This window comes from Mustela erminea, chromosome 6 (genome assembly GCF_009829155.1).
Source record: "Mustela erminea isolate mMusErm1 chromosome 6, mMusErm1.Pri, whole genome shotgun sequence".
Classification (NCBI taxonomy): Eukaryota; Metazoa; Chordata; class Mammalia; order Carnivora; family Mustelidae; genus Mustela; species Mustela erminea.
The window spans coordinates 3,560,102-3,579,976 of record NC_045619.1 but is presented as its reverse complement, the minus strand read 5'-3'; the positions used below and the strand labels follow the sequence as shown (position 1 = coordinate 3,579,976).

The 19,875-nt window shown below is 62.3% G+C and overlaps 1 long non-coding RNA gene across 1 annotated transcript; it reads right to left on the bottom strand.

The window, feature by feature from the left end:
- Positions 1-9,144: 9,144 nt before the first annotated feature.
- LOC116592633 lies at positions 9,145-19,391 on the bottom strand. Its single transcript, XR_004286552.1, has 2 exons — positions 16,159-19,391; positions 9,145-13,304 (listed from the first exon to the last, which is right to left on the bottom strand). It is a non-coding gene; the product is annotated as an uncharacterized LOC116592633 (long non-coding RNA).
- Between the last annotated feature and the right edge of the window lie 484 nt (positions 19,392-19,875).

Sequence of the window (19,875 nt, the reverse complement as noted above, 5' to 3'; positions counted from 1 at the left end):
CCTCAGCACGGCCCTGAGGAGGGAACAGAGCCACAGGGGGGACCGGGTGGGGCTCGGGGCCTGGAGGGCGTTGCAGCCCCAGAAACTTGCTGCTGCACGTTCCATCAGTAGCCAAAGAAGAAAGGCCACAGGTGTCTCTCCAAAGATGCCAATGGGACACTGAGGAAAATTCAAGGCCCGTTCCTCATGTGAGAAAAACCAGCAGACCACAAACAGAAACTTGGAAACCTTGGACCAGAGACTCATTCCCATGACGGGAAGTACTTGGACTTCACCAGCTCTCCCTCACCCCCTCCCTGCCCCCAAGGCCAGCCATTTGTGCCTTGGGTGTTCTGGGCTCTTGCTATGCACCCCCCAAAGCCATTCAGCCTGGAATCTGGGGCAGCAGTCTGCGGCCCTACCTCTGGGCCGTTTGCCCGCTGTTCCATGCTGTTCCCCATCTGAAATTCCTTTACAGCTCTGACCACTGACATCTCGAGCTGTTAGGATGGATCAGGCCATGAAAGACGCTGAAAGCCAGGCCAGCACCTTGGACCGTGTCCTAGGCAAAGGCCAAACACTATGCATGCGGCTGCCCAAGGAAGCTGGGGGTGTTCAGCCACAGCACCATGGACGTTCGGGTCTGGATCACTGTCTGTGATGGGGTCTCTGCTGTGCCCTGAAGCCCACACCTGCTAGACCCAGGTAGCACCCTTCCCCCCAGTTGTGTCTCCAGTCATTGCCCATGTCCGCTGGGTGAGGTGGGGGCAGTTCGGGCAGATACAAGGCTTGGACGTTTCTGAGTGGAGGATGCAGGTTCCACACCCAGTGCCTGACATACCCACCCCCAACATGCACGTATTGTGTTTCTATTGGCCCCTCTAGGCCTTTCCCAGCTTCGGGTCTGGAGGGTGTGGCCCCAGCTCCTTAGTTTAGAGACCTGCCCAGTCATCCTGCTGGTACCACATGATCCACTCAGACCCTAACAGCAGAGCTTGAGCAAGACGCAGATGTACTTTTCTTTCCCATAAAAGAAGTCGAGAAGTAGGAAAAGTAGGACTAGGATAAGGGTGGTACATGTCACCTGGGACCCAGACTCCTGCTAGCTCCTCCCTCTGCCCTCTCAAGCATGTGTCCCTTCGCCTCTGAGTGTGAGATGGCTGCTGGAGCTCTGCCATCACAGCTACTTCCCAGGCCCCAAGATGGAAGAAGGACCAAAGAAGGGCATGCCTCGCCTGGTTCCTGGACACACCCACTGACTTCTCACTGGCCAGGACTTGGTCACATGGCTAGCTCTAGGTGCAAGGCAGGCTGGGAAATGTAGTCTTTTATCTGAGCAGTATTACATCCAGCTAAAATTGGAGCTCTGTTACAAAGACAGCTGGGGAGATGGTCACCAACCTCTCCCCACATTCAACCTAGCCTGCAGCCAGGTCCGGGAATTCTGTGCTGAAGGATAAAGGAACAGGCGGACACACCACCCCACCCCCGCTCCCAGCCATTCCTGTTCTCCAGAAGAGAGCTGAGTAGGACCCACGCTGGGCTGCTCCAGTCAAAGCCATTGAGGCAGGCAGGGCTGGGGAGGTGCGGGAGAGAGGCTCGTTGTCTGACGGGAGCACTTCTGTTCTCTGCTCCTCGCCCGTGAGCTGCTCCCTCTAACTTCTCGTACCATCCGTGCCTCCGAAACCAGGTGTAGTGTTTAGAAACCAGGACTGAGTCCCCAGCTTCCCCAGCCACGTGGGGAGTGACTGGCCGACCATTTGGGGGACTGGGAAACTGAGCCGGGGACTCGCCCTTAAGAAGCTGGATTAACTGAAATGTTATTGCAACTGTAGCCATAATCCCATTTGCCGCGTTGATCTCCCAGAATGAATGGGGTGTTCGTTCCTTGTCTCGGGCCCCAAAAGTCATGGCCCCAGAGCTGACCACTGAGTGTGAGGACACCTGGACGTGGCCTCTGTGCCCCCCATGACTCACAGTCAATATCAGGTCGGGGCCTGTGCTCTAAGCGGGGGAAGAGAGCCGCTGCCCAAGGAGGGAGAAAGCTGCCAGAGTCACCCGGTGACCAAGCCAGGACTCACACCCCAGTGTACTGGCCCCAGCATCCAAGGGGGCCCCCTGGGCTTCCTGCACCATAACCCCTCCTTTAGCTGTCGCAATCCAGCATCCTCCCCACGGACTGGGGTCCCCGGCCCTCACGAGGATTTCCTTGCTTGCACACATGGCCCAGTGCAGGGACTCCGGGCGGTGGGGGCCTTGACCCCGCCCCTCAGCCCCTCCACGGGAGCTCCTCATCTCAGCCTAAGACACAGGCCACCCGATGGCAGCTTTCAGGCTGCCAGCATCCAGGCTTGGCCCAAGAATTGCTTCTGCAGCTCAAGTTCTGGGCCTCAGTTTGGTCAGCTGTGAAATGGGAGGTTGTCACTGAAGCTGAGGCCTTGGCCAGCCCTAATGTCCCATGACCTCCCTCCCCAAATCTGGTCCTCCCTCAGAGCCCGCCGCGGAGGACACGGACCCTGACCCAGGCCTTACAAGCCAATGTGGCTGGAATGAGAGCTTGCAGGGGGAGCGGATGGGCCTGGAATGGACTGATGTCGCTCTCCAGTCCTTCACAGGAGGACGGCCGCAGGAGCACATACACACGTATGTAAAGCAAATACATCCCGGGGGCAGGTTGCCTGACAGGGTCCACGAGATAGATGTATCTTTCTGTGGCCAGGAAAGTCCTCTTAGGAGCCCAGAAATAGAGGTGCAGACTTTCTGAGGCCCCAAGATATTCACTATTCCCCCTGGGACCTGTGGTCCAGGATGGGCAAGTGTGGAGGACCCCCAGGATAGCAGAGCATTGTCAATGATTTGGGAAAGAGGCTCATTCACTAGCCCCAGGGACGGCAGGAGGAAGAGGGGAGACCACTGGCTGCATCTGACGGAGACCCAGAGTCCCGGGGTCCCTGGGACAGCCACAGAAACCGACACGAGCCTAGGGCTGTGGGAACCCCAAGGAGGCCTGCACCAGACAGGGGTGTTCAGGGAAGGCTTCCGGGAGGAGGGTGGCCGTTGCTGAGCCCTGAACGATGAGCCAGGCGGACCGCCCAGGGAACAGTCTTCTGGGCTGAGGGACCAGCATGAGCAAAGACATGGAGGGGAACAAGAATAGGGTCCATCCGCTGAGGAGGGAGGCCACGCGGGCCTTGGTTTCCCTGCAGTGTTGCTGAGTGACTTCCTTTCAGAAGCTCCACGAAGCTTCCAAGAAGTTTCCTACAGAAGCTTTGATCTTTAGAAAGGAATAATGCCTGCCTGTCCCCTAGCGTCCCTGCAGGCACGTCCCTGTGGTCCCCAGGAGCACCGTCCCTGCACCTCACCCTCACCAAACCCACTTGCACTGAGGCTCCAGCCCAAGCCCCCACCAACCCCTCCAGCCCCACAGACCCCTCATGGTCTGTTTTTGGATACATTGCCTCTCCCAGCCCCGCTTCACCATGAAGCTCCCGAAACCCCTCATCAGCCCACTGACGTGGCTGGCACCTCCTCCAAGGAGCCCTCCTGGTTGCCCCAGGTAAGCCCAAGATGCTCCTCCCCTTGGTCTGTGCAGGCCCTTTGCCCTTCATCTCAGCCTGGATCCTGAAGTGCTGTCCAGGGGCAGGGGCTGTCCACAGGCCAGGCTACTGGGGGTTGCCTGGGATGACCGTGCAGAGACCTTCTTTGATGAGTGGTGGAGGGGGTGGCGGAGAGGGTGCGGGGGTATTTTAGAACATAACAAGAAGGAAAACCTCTTCTCCACCCACTGGGTCCAGTTTTGAACCTGGATTTGCCCCCACATGTTATAGGCCTCGGACAAGAGCAACCACTTCTGCCTCAGTTTCCCTGGAAGTGACTGGAGGAGAGGGTTAGGTGACCCAGTCATGCTAAAAAGTTCTGTACCCGGTTCTGATGTGAGGGTTCTTTTCCCCACCAAGCGGTCCTTGGACACCAGCCGGACGTCCTACAGTCGGACTGGCTGTGACTGTCCACTAAGAGACAGCGTGGGGCCCACGGGTTAAGGACCCAGTCCCACAAATCTGCCCCCCACCTTCAGAAGCCAGACACAAGTCCCCCTCGTCCCCTGTGCTTCTGACCGATGGTTATAAGTCAGGGGTTCCCATGACCCCCTCCTGGGTTCCGTGAATTTGCTAGCAGGGCTCACAGAGCTCCGAGAAACGTCCCACTCCCACCCCCCAGGCTTGCAGGCATGGTGCCCTCAGCAGTGGCCCCAGGGAAGGAGGCAGAGGGCAGGGAGTGGGGAGGGGGCACCCCTCTCCTGCCCCCGCTTTTACTCCCCAGCCTGGAGGCCCCCCAGCAGGTGCTCTGGGGTCTTGACTCAGTTACGTGGGCCTGAGTGATGACTTCAGTGGCCCCTGGTGACCCATCCGACCTCCACTCCCGCCGCTCTGCTCTAGGGGTCAGGGAGGTGGTGGGGAGGGCGGAGACGGAAAACCCCCACCCCCTCACCCACCACCAAGTGGGGTCTCCCGGGGACCAGCCCCCACCCTCAGGTGTGGACCAAGCTTCCTCGTGACCGTGACAGAAGACCCTGTTGTTCTGAGGCCAGAAATGGCCTGAGGTCCAGCTCCGTGTTTCTCATGATGAATCCCAGTGTCCCCGTCCCAGCTCTGCCCATCCGTCCTGGGCCCGGGGCCTCTTCCTTCTGCATGGTCACACTCTCCGCCGTGGACACAGTCAGGATAAGGTCCGGGCCACAGAGCCCCCAAAGGCTGGCCCGGCCTGGTGACAGAGGTGAGTAGAAGGAGGTGGGTCCCTGTGAGACGTGGACCCAGAGTTCCTCGGTGACAAAGCCGGGGACTCCTCCCGTCCTGGGCTCGCAGCCCCTTCTGTGCCTTGGGGCACAGCACTCACACCTGAGGAATCAGACGTCTCTGCCTCCTCTTGCACCCTGCCCACTGTGCTTCCTGACCTGTCCCCAGACTGGAGGCTGCAAGTCCTTGTTCCCAGGCAGCCCTTGACCTTGGAGTCCGCCCCCTTCTTGGTTTCTGCTCCGGGTCCCCGACAACTCCCAGTGTGCCCACCAGAGGGCGCGCTGCAGCCGGGAAAGGATGTGGCCGTGGGCTATGGCCGTGAGTCAGGGACGCGGCTGGAGGGACAGACGTCCAGAGAGCCGTGTGTCCCCCGCACGGCATTCACCTCTCCGTGGTGGTGCCTGCCGGGGGGTGGAGGGCTGTGAGGTGGACGTGGCGAGGGCCCAGGTAGCTTCCGGCTGCGCCCCCGCCCCACGGGGGACACGGAGACCCAGTGGGCAGCAGGAGTGCTGGAATGTGGGGCCCCCATGGGGCCGAGGGCGCGGAACGGGACTCCCAGAGGCCACCCGAGATGGCTGACGAAGATTGGTGCACATGGCTCAGGTGTCGCGCCTGCCTTCCTCCTCTGGCAGACACATCGCGGTGTGTCCACTCCGGGCCATTGTGTCTGGAGCTGCGGGCGACGTGGGGGCGGCCAAGCCCCTGCTCTCTGCTCTCCTGGGGTTTGCCCACGCGTGGGGCCCGGGTCAGACACTGTTTCACTTTTTTATTTTTTTGAGACTTACTTGTTTGCAAGCGGGAGCCCTGGGGGAGGGCAGAGGAGAGACTCTGGGGCCGACCCCCCCCCCCCCCCCCCCCCCCCCCGCGGAGCCTGACTGGGGCGGGGCTCGATCCCGGGACCCCGAGATCACGACCTGAGCCGAGGTCAGGAGTCTCGCACTTAACCAGTGGAGGTCCCCAGGCACCCGGTGTTTCACTCTTGGAGGAACTGCCAGACTGTGTTCCCGGGGCCTGCGCCCTGGACACCCTGGCCGGAGCGCCCCGGTTTCGCCGAGCTCTCTTGTCAGTGCCCCCCCGTGTTTTATCTTTATCCTGATTGTTGTAGCCTCCCAGTGGATGTGAAGTGTCTCCTTGTGCTTCCTGCCTTTCTGGGGTGGGATAATACCTTGTGCTCTCCCTCGTGGTCAGGAGGGAGAGGGACCGTGATGCCAAACTAAGTCCCCAGTGGTGGCTAGGGCAGCGACAGGGGCCGCGGAGCTGGGGAGAAGTCAGCGCTTCGGGGAAGTTTCTAGAAGGTGTGAGGGACGAGGTGAGTTGGCCAGCGGAGCAGGTGGGAGTCTACTGAGGCTGGGGACACCGGGGCAGCAGGGGACACACAGACAGTCCTCCTTGATGGTGCCAGAGACCGGAGGGGGAGGGAGAAAGGGCCGGAAGCTACACACATAGACACACACACACATCCCACACACACACACCTTACACGCACCACACACACGTGCACTCCCCACACACTCCACACACCACATACAGACACCAGAGAGAGATACACTCATACCCCGCACACACGCACGTTCTGCACACACAGGTGTGCACGCCACACGTACACACACTCTCTCCCTCAGTCTCGGGACCACGGACCGCGTCCCCACCGCGGCTCCCTCACTCAGCAATATGTCAAGCAAGATCTTCCCGGCGGCGTGCTGTGCGCTGGGCTTTATGCTAAGAAATGTCGGAGATTCCAGAATAGGCAAAAACTTGAGTGTCTTCCCCTTGGAAAAAAAAAGAACAAACAATGGGGCCGACTCTAACGGGTGAGAAAGCTGGTCAGAGCTGCCGCAGGCCCCTTTCTCAGTGCTGGAAGAGTCCTGGACGCCAGAGAGAGCAGAGAGCCGGCAGATCCTGGAGGGCTTCCCAGAGGCAGCCCTGCTTGGCTGAGTCTGTGGGGTGGGGCGCAGAACCCACGGGGTTCGGGATGCGCATGGCCCTGGGCACAACGGGCTGAGGGACCTGGTTGAGGGCCACAGACAAGGGACAGTGGGCAGCAGGCGGGGCCTGAGGCCGGGACAGAGCTGCATCCTTGGCGGAGGACCAGGGAAGCTGGGCAGGGCTGTGGCTGGGGCTCAGACCTCAGGGCGGGAGGGCAGCTCCTCGGTACACATCTGCTCTTTGGGCTCCCAGTGGGCTCTGCAAGCCGGCCTCTTGGGCCGCAGGCCTGGTGGCTGGGCAATCATCCGTCACAGGGGCCAGCCCTGGGGTCACAGAGGAGGGGGGCGGCCAGCAGCTTGGACCCCGTCTGGTCACCAGAGTACCAGCCCCCTGTTGCTGGGCTGCACCAAGAGTGGGGCTGGTCTGTGATGAGGTCACAGGTGACCTGCCCAGAGCACTCTGCAGAGAGTCTGTCGGCTCCCTTGGCCCAGGCTCGGGGGCATTTCCAGGGTGGAGAGACAAACACACTTGGGGGTGGGCAGTATGGGGGTCATGATCCCTGAACCCTGCAGGGCGTAGAGGGGACTGCCAGGGTGGCCTCAGGCAGGGAAGGCAGGGTGGGAGTGATTGGGGAGAACTTACGCGGTCCCCCTGGATCGGGAAAGAACCAAGACAGGCAGGTCCCAGCGCCGCTCAGGACCGTGGGGTGCGGCGATGAGGTAGCGGATGACACATCAGCACAGTTTTTTTTTAATTTTTTGAAGATTTTATTTATTTATTTGACACAGAGAGAGAGATCACACGTAGGCAGAGAGGCAGGCAGAGAGAGGGAGAAACAGGCTCCCGGCTGAGCAGAGAGCCCGATGCGGGCCTCCATCCCAGGACCCTGAGATCATGACCTGAGCTGAAGGCAGAGGCTTAACCCACTGAGCCACCCAGGCACCGGACACAATGGCACATTTAACAGGAACAACCTGATGGGGAGGGACACTACTGCAAGGGCAGAGACAAACTGGAGCCATGGGGCAGCACTGCAGCTGAGACCTGGAGGAGAGCAGGTCAGGCAGAGTACACAGCTCGAGCAAAGGCCCTGCGGTAGAAAGAAGTTCTGCATAACCCAAGGACACCGACTGTGGAAGAGGCACAGATGAGGAGGGTGAGATTTTCTGAAGCCCCCCACTTACCTCCCAGACAGGGTCCTAGGGCCCCTCATCATTTTAAAGCTGAAAGGAATCAGTTTGAGTCGAATGGAGACAGCATCTCTGGGAATCTGGCACCCGAAGTCACAGCGCCTGGCTGCGGGTTCACTCCAGGACACGCTGTCTTCCTGTGTGGCTGGGATGGGGGTGGGGGGGTCTGGCGCGAGGCCACCCCTCCCCCACTGGCGCATTGTCTGTGCTGCGGCAGGCCGGAAGCAGCTCCTGCCCGAGGCAGGCGGGGAGTGGGGACAGTGAACCAGTGACCGCCTCCTTGTCCGCCCAGAAGCCTCTAGCGGCGCCACTCTCTGTGATCAGCACCCACTCCCTGGCCTGGACATCGGGGCTGGGGGAGGGGGACCCCCCCAGGCCCCCCCAGAACCTGAAGTTGAGGAGGCTGGACATGGCTGTCTGGCCCCCAGGCTCAGATCCCATCCCTGCCCTTCGGCTCACCCAGGACCACCCAGTCAACAACTGGGTGGGCAACCAAACCACCGTTGCCCCAACTGCAGATGGCGGCCACTCCTGGGCCAAGACAGAGGGGGGAGAAATGCCAAGACCTAATTTACAAGTGAAATGTCTCCAGGACGGGCCACCTCCTCCTCCCCAAAGAAAAATAATCCACGCTTTGGGTTCCCGCTAAGTCAGTGTAGCCACAGAGCTTCAGCTCCTGGCCCCATGGGAATTTGCATCCGAGATCAGTGGAGGGGGGTGCACAGGTCAAACCTGGGACCCTACAGGCGTCCACTGGCCCCCCGTGGTGCACTCTGGGCTGGGGGCTCTAGGGACTGACACATCCCAGCCTGACCCTCCGCCTGAGCACTCTGTCCCTAGAGCATCCTCGAGGAAAGATGGGCATGTCCAGCCCTAGGAGGTGGAGCTCTGCTGACCCACGATGCTGGTGGTCCACAGGGTAAAGTGAGTCAGCTCGGAGTCCTGCTTCTTCTCCAGCTGCCCCTGACTGTGACACCACGGCCAGGGGTGTCCAGCCTCAGACACTGTCTGTCCAGACAAGCCTCAGGGACAGCATGTTTTCCTCAGGGTGTCTGGAAATGGGGACCTGCTCCTCCGGCCAGGACCAGGACACCAGCAGGTGTCGGCCAGTCCTGCCCTGTCCTGAGGCTCGGCGACACTTCTCGGGTCTGGCCCCTCACCCCATCGAGCCTGCAGCAGTGCCTTCTCAGGGTCACTCGTTCATCAGTCCCCCACAGCCGCTGTCTGGGACAAGAACACATGTTGGCCAGGGCTCAGGCTTCTAGAAGCTTCTTTTATTGTTTTTCTTTCAAAATGTCTCAGCCATTTGCCTTCCAAAGTCTATTTTAATGTCAGAAGCTGCCAGGAATCTCTGTGATCCCTCCCCGAGATATCTGCCTCCTCTCCGCAGCTGCCTGGCCTGGTGTGGGTGCCGGTGTTGTCGAGAGTGGCACGTCCCCCAGGGCAGGCAAGGATGGTTATGTCCCTCGGTCCGAGGAGTCATGGAGTCCGAGTAAATGAGCAGATCAGAACTGGGCATTCAGTGTGAGCATCTGAGGGCCTGGCACACGCGCCCCCCATAACCTTCTGTGGCTCCCCATTGCCTCGCTGGAGGCACAGCCCTCCTGAGCCTCCCGCCTGCTCCCTCGTCCCCAGGCACACGGGAGCCCCGCCTCCCGGTCTTTGCCAACACAGGCCTCTCTGGCCCAGCAGGCGAGCTCACAAGGTCAGGGTCAAGGGACCTTCTCGGTTCCTTGGCTTCGGGGGCTCCGTCCACTTGCTCTCATCTGCCTTCAGCCTCCTTCCCACCTGTTCTCCCCGACCTGGCCTCCTCCTGGCTGCCCGTCCTCGGCTTCCGGCTCCCCTTTGAGGCTCCCTCCTGTAGGCAGCCTCCCCTGATGGTCCCCACCTGCCCCCAGGCTCTCACAGCCCCCTGGAACTTTGTCCATCGCCCATCGCCCTGTCCCCTGGGCTCCCGGAGACAGAGGCCTGGAGTGCCACCTGAGGGCCTCGTCCGATGGGAGGAGGAAGCTCAGTGTGGGGGCGGGCGGGGGGCACTTTTGTGCCTGCTGAACTCAGGAGCCCGGGGCCAGGCTGAAGGAGACGCGCCGGGGAACAGAACAGGAGAAGAGAGAGAAACGGAGAAGAGAGGTACCGCTTAACCTCTGCCTGTGCGTTCCCTCCTCCCTGAAGCCTTCCACGTGCACTGAGCACTGAGTGGGCACAGGTGTGGGTGGAGGGGGTCCCCACACCACACAGAGGAGGGGAGCATGGATTTGAGCCCAAGCCCAGGGCAGGGCCTCTTGGGCCCCCGCCACCACGCTTTCCCACATCACTCAGGGGTGGGGGCATCTAGAGGGCTGTGGCGGCTAAGAAACCTAGAGAAAGGAGTCAGGCCTTGCCCAGAAGAGATTTGGGGGTGCAACAAAGATGCAGCAGGACATGTAATTAGAACAGGAGATAAAAAAAGGAACAGAAAGCGAGGACAAGAAGTCAAGTCTAAGTGGAGCCAGAGACGTACTCATGGCTTTAGTTCAGAGCTTCCCAGCAGCCCAGGCAAAAAGAGAAAGCGGCAATTTACCCAAATGATAACTCCAAGGGTAGAGTTTGAAGGCATCAGGTTTTAATGTCAAAGCTTCCCTCCTGGGGAAGGTGACATGGGGACTGGGGCCTTAAGCCCAGAGAGTAGTGCCTAAAGCCAATGACTTAGTGTGGAACTTTCTTCCATTCTGTATACATTCTGACCAGCAGCTCGGACCAGACCTGGGCTGAGCTTTGGGGAAAACTCCGAATCGGCCTGCTGGGACATACTGATCCCCCCATCGGCCAGGCCCTCAGCACGTGCCCACCTCCGCACCTGGCTTCGTCCACGCAGCGGCCTGGGCCTGTGTCTATCACTCCTTCAACTGTACAAGGGAGGGGGTGGTAGAACCTCGCAGGCTTGCAGGTGCAGAGCCCACAAAGGCCAGAAGGTGTCATTCGGAGAGAGACTGGAGTGACCGCTCACGGATGCCGGGGGCCAACCTGTGTCCTCAGCTTCCCCATTTGCTCTGTTGGCCGCTGACGGACGGCCCCCAGCGCTGGAGCCTCACCGCGGCCACATTCTTAGGCTCACGGACTCTCTGGGTCCAGAATTCGGCAGGGCACCGCAGGAAACGCCTCGTCTCTGCTCCACCGGGTCCGGGGCCGCGCAGGGGGGCAGGTGGGTCGGCTGACCGCTCCCTGCTGTGGGCTGCGACCCTTCCAGGCAGCGGCTCCAAACCGGGTGGTCCCCAGAGGGAGTGCCGAAGGGAGCCGGCAGAAGGGTGGAGCTGCTGCAGCCTCGACCACCCCCTAGCCTGGGAGCGGAGGGGAGCAAGACGCTGCCCCCGACAGGGCCTGGCGAAGTTCTAGAAGAAACGCCATCGAGCTCCCGCCGATCGTTGGCTTTAGGCCCTACTCTGGGCTCCACAACAGGAAGGACAATCTCTCGAATGCCGAGGGGCACTTGGAACGGCGGTTCTGCCTCTCAGGGCCTTGGCGGATCACAGGCCCTTTACGTTGTCAGACCCACCGTCCCCCGCTGCAGCCGGCCCTGCGGGCTGGCCTGGATGGACGCCCGCAGACCCCGTGCACTGACAGGGGGCTCAGCTGGCGGAGGGTGCTGGCACAAGGCCAGGGGCTTGGGACCCTTGCTCCCCTCCCCCCGACACACACACCCCTTGGCTACCACCCCTGCAAACTCCCTCCCTGCAGCTTTCCTCAGGTCTGCCCAGACGTGTCCCTTTGTCCCATGCTCCCCAGTGACCCACACCGAGAGTGCGGTCTGCTTCCTCGGCACGGGGACCTTGTCTGGCGCAGGAACTGCAGGGGGAGAGGAGACGTCCACTCTGAGAGGGGGCCCCCCCACCCGGGCTCCCACTGTCCACAGGGCTCTGGCTGAGAGCCGGCCCACAGCCCTCCGCTCGGTGGCTGGCCCTGGAGGCCTCGTCCAGAGAAATCCTGCTGAGGTCACTGCCCGGGGTGGGGACAGGGCTGAGCATTTTAACTCCAGAAAGACCAGGCCCGGGTAGGGGAATGGACGCCAACTCCGACAGCTGAATAAACAGCCACGGTCCTGTTTGCAGGCCTGCAGCCTGGCCGCCCCCCATGCTGGAGGCCACCCGAGGCCAAGAGCAGGGCGGTGTCCTTCCGTGGAGGGGGAAGCCACCCACCCCTCCGCGTCCCAGCTCCGGGTCCCATAGCAGGCCCTGGCACAGGCGGCAGGAAAAAGGGACAGACGGACGGAGGGACAGACTGTAGGGGCCATATGAGGGCCAGCGTCGGGGTGCAGCCCAAGCCAGGCAGGGATCGGCGGGAGGTGGACGGCGCTGGGATTGGGACGGTGGGGCGGGAGGCACCCAGGCCCCCCATCCCGGCAAGGCCAGGCCTGGTGGTGACCTCACCCGCCCTGTCCTCTTCCCTCACACCCCTAGAGTCCAGGGACCCCACTTCCGAGGCCCGGGGCTACATCATGAAAATGCTTTCTGGAGGGGGCCTGGCCCTCCCCTTAAGGAGATTCGTTTTGATTTAACCCCCACATAACAACGTCTCCGCTTTCCTAATTGCAGCCAGCTGTGCGGGCCGCCAGGCGTCATGGCGGCTTCCCTCCCACCTCGGTACCCCCGGCCTGGACCCGAGAAGGGAGACCCTGGGACATGGGAGTGATGAGAGCCAGAGGCCTCTCGTCTGCACCAGGCCCCGCGGGGGCAAAGCTCCCCTCGGCCGGGCCCATGGGGGCGTCGTGGCCTTCTGTGGAGGGAACAAATGGATGGCCTAACCGGCCACTGTCCCTAGGGCCACTCGCAGCACAAGGTCAGACTCCTAGAGGCTGTCGGCCCAGGAGTGACGTGTCCCTGTGCCCCTAGCCTCCTATACTCCCACCCAATCCTTCCGAGACACCACTCTCCTCTTTGGGGCCGCTTGGTCTCCCCAACCTCCTGACAGGCCCCAAGTCCCCAGGAATGAGTCCTTCTCTCCTGCCCCCAGCTACCCCCTGGTGGCAAGAACCCCCAGAGCCGGACTTGTCTTTCTCCTCCCCGAATCCCCCGAATCCCTCTCCAGATCCCTCGTGAGCACTGTCATTACCGCTCTATAGCACAGAGAGGTTGCGTGAGCTCCCCAGCGACACACAGCCAGATAGGCAGGGGCTGCCCAGGGTCCAGTGCATGAAGGGCCTGGAGTCAGGCCCTGCCCTGGGTGTGTCTGCAGCACAACCTTCTTGGGCCTGCTTCCCTCTATTGACTTGAAGGCCGAGGTTACAGGCAGCAAGACCGATTCCCCCGGGTCCCCTGTGTGCACGCCCTCCTTCTGCATCAGAGCCTCCGATCGCGTCTTGACCCCCAGGGCGCCACTGCACACTTCCCGGGCAACTGTGCATTCAGAGGCCCGTCTCCAGAGCAGTGGGGGCTGAGGGCACCTAAAATGACAAGGGAAGTGGTAGTAAGACTGGCTGCCTGGCTGGGCCCTCCGGCCCTGACCTCCGAGGCTGAGTGCTCCCAGAACAGCCTGGGCAGGATGGGAGATTTGGTCCATGCCCCCTGCCCCCTGCCCCCTGCCCCCTGCCCCTGACCAGGACCAGGCTAAGCCTCCCACCAGCCAGTCTTGCGACTCCCATTCCCATCTCCTTCCTGGTAGGAAATTCAGAGAGACGTGGAGGGGCTTGGGAGAGGCTCACCTGCTCTCCACCTGCCCTGTCCCCCTGGGGACTCAGTGGCACAGATGTGGGGCTGGTGATCAGACCCCTAGATGCTGGCCCCGGTCCAACTCCGACTTCGTGTCGGGCCCATCCTAGGCCTGGTCAAATCCTCCCTCTATCTGGGCCTCGGTTTCCCTACCAGCGAAATTTGACCCTTGGGTTCACTTGAAGGATGCCCCCGTCCTCTAAAACCTTGCAGCTCTGCTGGACCTCCAGCGTGTCCCCAGCCTGGTGCCAGCACTGTGCCCACTGTGACGGGTACCCAGACTGGGCACCAGGGACGGTGGTGAAGTCTGGCTGAAGGGGCCTGAGGGTGCTTCATGGATACCGGGGAGGTAGAGGGTGTCTGACGTCAGAGGCCAGGGGGCACTCACGGGCACAAGCCCCTGGAGACGGGATCCAAGGGCACATCCTAGCCAGGGAGCAATCAGCCCTCCCACCGCCACCCCTGGGACACCGCTGGAAGCACATGTGCCCAGATGCATTCATAGGGTTCCCTCCAGGGAGGTACCCTCCCCACGGAGCCTGACTGCCTGTCCTGTGAGGCCTCGGTGATCAGTACAGCCTCTGGTCAGGGGCTGGCACATGCTGGGCACTCACCGAGCGCAGGGCCTGGGTCTGGAGGCTAAAGCAGGCTGCGGGTCTGGGGGCTCCTGGGTCGAGTGTGGGCCCTTGGCTCCCCTCTGCCCCGGGGTTGGGGGTCTCAGGATCGCGACACCACCTCATCCCCACCCCTGCCCCTGGGGCCCAAATACACACCTTCCTGTTCCCATGAGCCGGGCCCCGCCTCCGCAGAATAGGGAGGCTCAGCGCCCTCATGGAGGCCCAGGTGGCTGCTGACTGGGTTGGGGCACCTTTCCCATTGAGGTGGGACTGCAAACGTCACCAGCCACCAGCTGAATCATCTCCCAACGGGGCCGCCCGTCTGGGCCACTGACCCCTCTGGATCTCTATACCCTATCTATAAAGGGGTCCTCACGATGGAGTTCCTCCAATGGAACAAAGCCCTCAGCTAGGATACCTAGTGGGTGCCTTGTGGGTACCTCTGGGTCTGTGGGTGCCCCCCGCCCCGTAGGTGTCACCAGGCTAGAAGGGCCCATGTTTGTGGGGTTTGGGGATTGGGCTGCCATGTGCCCATATGGCCACCAGGGGACAGCAGAGGGGAGCAGTTCTGCTCCGGAGCGGGGTCCGGCCCTCCCCAGCCCTGCTTTGTGCAGGGAAAGCAGCAGGAGACGGAGGAGGCCCAGCGGGGTCACTCTGGGCCAGCAGAGGAGTCTGGGCTGGGATCCTGGCCCAGCCACTAACTCCCGCACCACTCAGGCCCGCCTGGCCCTCCCCGGCGCACCCGGTGCCGCTCTATGGTCCCTGGGTCCCTTCCAATGCGGAAATTCGAAGCAAGGCCTTGGGAGAGGCTTCCCCCACACAGCTGCAGCCCTGGGCCGACAGACCTGGGGGGCTCCTGGCATCCAGCTGAGGCCCCCTCTCCGACCCCGGCCCCCAGGCGCTTCCAGTCTGCAGATGGGGAAATTGAGGCCCAGCCAGGAGCAGGGGCTCGGCCCCCGTCACTCAACAAACACGAGCAGACACAGGACGGGCTGGGCCTATAGACACCCGGGCCTGCCCTGCTCCCTCTGCACACCACCAGCGTCCCAAATTCCACCCAGAGCTGGGGTCCTGCTGGACCCAGCCTGAGAGAGGGAACCTCCCTCTGGCTCCCAGAGCCGGGTAAGGGCCCCATGAGGCCCCTGTGGCTGTTTCGGTTCTTAGGGTCCCTTCCTCCTCCTGGGAGGGTGGGGGCTGCGAGGCCACCTGGGCCCGTGGCCCCAGCCACCCCGAATGGAGCTGGCAGCAAGAGGGGATTTACAGGGGAGGGAGGTGAGTCACCCTCGGACCGTCCGGCTCAGTGCCCACGCCCCTCCACCCCAGCGTCCCCGGCCAGGAGCCCCAGGAAGGGGAGCTGGAGCCTGCCTTGCACGGGGCCCAGAGAGGCCCTGCGGGGACACCGGGTGGACGGCCTCGGCAGCCTTCCGCGTGCCGGCCCCGCGTTTGCTCTCGGTCCGGGCACCGGGAGCCGGGCGGCCTCGCGCGCTCTGCTCGGCGGCCAGAACAGACTCTGTTCCAGGAAGATGCAGCCCCGCAGGGCAGCGTGGGCCCAGCGTGCAGCTCCCAGCCCGGGAGCGGGGGTCCTCCCTCACCCCCGAGGGGCGCATGCTTTCCTGCTCTGGGGCTGGGCCCAGCGTGCCCCCTCTGGGCCACTGGGTCCCCACGGGGTGGTGACACATTGCAGGGTGGGGACTCTCGGGGTCAGTGGGAGGCTGCAGGCCCAGGCTGGGGCCCCGGGGAGGCCGAGGCCAGGAGATGAGTCAATGCCTGGGGTCTCCCAGCTGCCTGGGAAGGAGGCCGCCAAGCACTGGGCCCAGAGCCCCGCTCCCCCACACCTGGCTCCCTCAGTCGCCCCAGGGGCAGCCTCAGGCCGGGCAGGGCAAGGAGGCCACGGCCGCCATTTTCCAGCCGAGCTGGGGCCTGGCCAGCAGCGTTTCCCAGTGGCCTCCTCCCGCGCTGCAAGCGGCATTACCTCATCAGGAAGCCATTCCGGAAAGGAGCTGCAAAGCCCCTGGGAGTGGGAGTGGAAAGGAGCTTTCCAAGGGCCCTCCTGGCAACCTCGGTGCCCGACGAGGGCAGGCGTCACGCCTCCGGTGTCTGCCTGCCGAGCGACCGCTGCGAGGGCAGCTGGCTTTCGTCAGCTTTTCGGGGTGACCGGGCCAGGCTGGAGCAGGCCGGCAGCGGGGCCCTGCCCTTGGCCGGCTGGCTACCAGGCGGGCCGAGGATCTATTTCAAGAGCCGGAAACGAACGGCTGGGCGGGAGGGGGAGGTCAGGTTCGAGCTCACTGCGGAATCCCAGCCCTAGTGGCTCCTGGGCCTCAGTTTCCCCCACCCCAGTCCAGCATCGCCCTTCGTTCTTGGCCCCCTCCAACCCCGCGGCCACAAGGAGCACTGGACATAAGTGGGCACGTGACCGTGCTCCCTGCCGCCTGCTGATATAAAGCAGAGGCCCGGCTGCTGCCGGCAGCTGGCTCTGAATGGGCTTTTCTAGGCCATGTGGTCAGGGCTGAGGGGGGGGGGGAGCCAGGGTGCTGGGGAGAGAGGAGGAGCTTCCCGCACTGCCTGGGGTGGTTCCTGAGGTTTGAGTGTCCGCGGCGGGCAAAGGGAGCACCCAGCCCCGGGTCCCGGCCCTCTCACCCAGCTCAGATGCCAGAGAAACTTCTCAGCCTGTTTCCCATCTGTAAAACGGGGCGAACAGTGGCCACCCACCTGCCGCAGGGGACAGTTGAAAGGACCCTTGAAACCATGTAAAACAAAATAAGAGGCACAGGCAGGCAGGCTCCTGTGGGAGGCCTGTGGGCAAGCACCAGCTCTGGCCTTCCCAAACTGTCAGGGCAGTGGGGGGGGGGGGGTGGATCCTCCCAGGACACCGGTCTGTCTGACGCACTTCCCAACTAAACAAACCCTTGTTCCAGAGTACGGGAAACTGTCCTCCAGCCACGACTGACTGTGTCCATGCCCAAGCTCACCATAGCTTTTTGCCCACTCCCTGGGTCTAGGGAACTCCTACTCATCCTGCAAAACTCCAGGTGAGAGGCCCCCTCCTCTGAAATGTCCCACGAAGTTGCCGTGAGAAGCTGCACACACGTGTGACTACCTGGGCACAGTGCCAAGGAGAGGACGGCACGCTCGTGGCCGTCCTCATGATTAGTTAGAAGGAGATCCAGAAAGAGCTACTGGAGCAGGAGTTTGCAGGAAGGTTTTCTGGCTTGGGATTTAAGCCCAGCCCCAGCGGATGGTAGAACTTCTGGAAGAGGAGAGCGGGACCCCGCAGGCTGGGACTAGGAAGTAGCCTGCGGCTTCTAAATATGGCGGCCAAGTCCTTGGTGCTCCTCCCACTGAAAGGTGGAGTCCGTGTCCGAGCCTCCCGCATCTAGGGAAGGCTTGTGACTTCTTCAGCCGACAGAGCCGGCAGCGGGCTGCTGGGGGACTTCCAAGGCTGAGTCATAAAGGGCCGAATGGCTTGCATCCCAGAGCCCCGAGCCGCTGTGTTAAGAGTGAAGTTCAAGTCCCCCCAGGCCTCCGGGCTGTGAGGAAGCCCTGACGCCCAGAGAGCCCGTGTGGAGGCCCCCTGGCTGCCAGTTCCAGCCCACAGGTCCCCCTAGTCCCAGCGCCAGACCCGTGGGTTAAGATGGACCCCACCGGCTGCAGCCCCTCCCGCCCCAACAACTCGGGACATCCGCGGGGGAATCGGCCCCACTGGGCCTTTCGGGGTCCCTGAGCCGCAGATTCTGTAAGCAGAATAACATGGCCATAGTTCTCTCTCGCTGTTCCGGAACCATCTGTTACACTAGCTGACCGGACCAGGTGGCACTAAGAGCCAGGCCCACGGCAAGACGGTACGAGCCCAAAACTCAGTCGGTCCCAGGAACAGTCTCCCCAGACTACCGAGGCATCCGCAGCCCAGCCTGATCCATAACCCGTCCTGGGGAAGTTCCCTCAAAGGAGTGGATCCCATCTAGCCGCACCCTGGCCTCATCACAGAGCCGTTCCCAAGTCACTCTCCAAACCCAGAAGAGGGTCTCCCCTTCTCAGAGCTCCCATGGGCCTTCATAGCTTGAATGTTTCATGGGCCAGAAGCTCTGGGGAGTTATCGACGCTCCGTGTCATATGTCCATTCCCTTGTGCCTCAGTGTCCCCACCCATGGCATGGGGCCCTGGACTCATGATCTCTGTGGTGTCTGTGCCTGACTATTGGCTCGTGTGTCTCCTTCTCACATCCTCTTATCCACGGACTCTGCCTCCCAAGAAGGAGGGGCCCTACCCGGATCCCACATTTCATGCTCAGCACCCGGCACCGGGCCTCAGACCAAAACGAGGATGCCACTGTTGCTGACTGAACAAAGGAGTGGATCGGCGAGTGAATCCTTCCCGGCTCCTTCATTCCAGCAGCGCGACTCCACACCCACAACAGCTACCCTTATACAAGCAGCTCCAGGAGTCGGCTCTCACACGTGCTGTGTGCTTCACCACCCTTCAAGGCAGCCCCTTTCTTCTTGGGGCAGCTCTGATTGGAGAGTTATTTCACTGAGCTGGCCTCCTTCCTGGGCCCCAGGGGCGGGTGGCTGGAGAAGAAGGGAGGGGGCCTGTGGCAGAGGAAGGAGCCCTTGGTAGCCTGGTCCTCAGAGTCTGCGTGTGAGGAGCCCTGGACGGCTAGAAGTCTCTGGGCTCTCTTCGGCTCAGCTGTGGCCCTGGGCACGCCGAGAGCAGAGCTGGGGCGGGACAGGTGGTCTGTGTCGTTTCCATGGCTTCGGGGCCTCAGCCTGCCCAGGCTGGCCTGGGAAAAACGAGCCGGGCACTGAGCAAGCGGGCCTGTGACTGCCAGGGACAAAGGCTGGGCTGTTTAGGCGCTCCTGGCCGCCAACTGGGCCTGCCTGGCGGTCCAGGAGCTTAGACTAGGCCAGCAGGGCTGAGCGGCCAGGCTCCCAGACGGTCCTTTGGGCCCCTGGGGAGCAGGCTGTGGCTGTGGGCATAGAGGTGGGAGGAGAGAGGGCTCGGGCTGGTGTGGTGGGCAGTGACCCAGCTCCCTCCCTGCCGAGCCTGTCCGGAGACAGAGAACAGCAGAAGCTCCTCAGATAAAGGAGTAGGATTTCTCCCTCCGGCTCTGTCTCTGAGTGACATGCCAACAGACCAGGGCATCAGCTGCCACAGGCCGTGGGCCACCCCTACCCTTCCTAGGGGGACCCCCAAAGACAGACCAAACACAGGCCCGCGTGGGAAGTGTTTTCACTGACTCCGTGGACAGAGGCCATCTCTGGCTGCAAGCCAGGCAAACACAAAGTGGAACCATGCTGGGGTCCCGAGGCAGCCCCCCGCCACCTCCAGGGATGGGGGAGCGGGCGGACAAACACCCCTCAGCCGGGCACCACGGCCTGGCTGCCCTCAGAGGTGTCGGTGACATATTCTGTATTGTCTGGTCCCCTCTCTGCCACTTTCTCCACTCGCTCCGGGTGTCTCCTGGGGTCCCTCCCGAAGAAGCAGGTGCTCCAGGGCTGGCTTCTGGGGAGAAACAGAGCAAGCCAGGAGCTCACAGACGGTCTCTGTGTGCATTTCAGTCCTGGGGGGCTTCCTGGAGCCCAGAGACAGAGGAGGCGGGGCTGCATCGTCCCAGAAGCTGTGACTCTGAGGACTGGGAGCCTCAGCAAGGAGGGGCACTGAGGCCAGAAGAACCCAGAAGCCATAAGCCAAG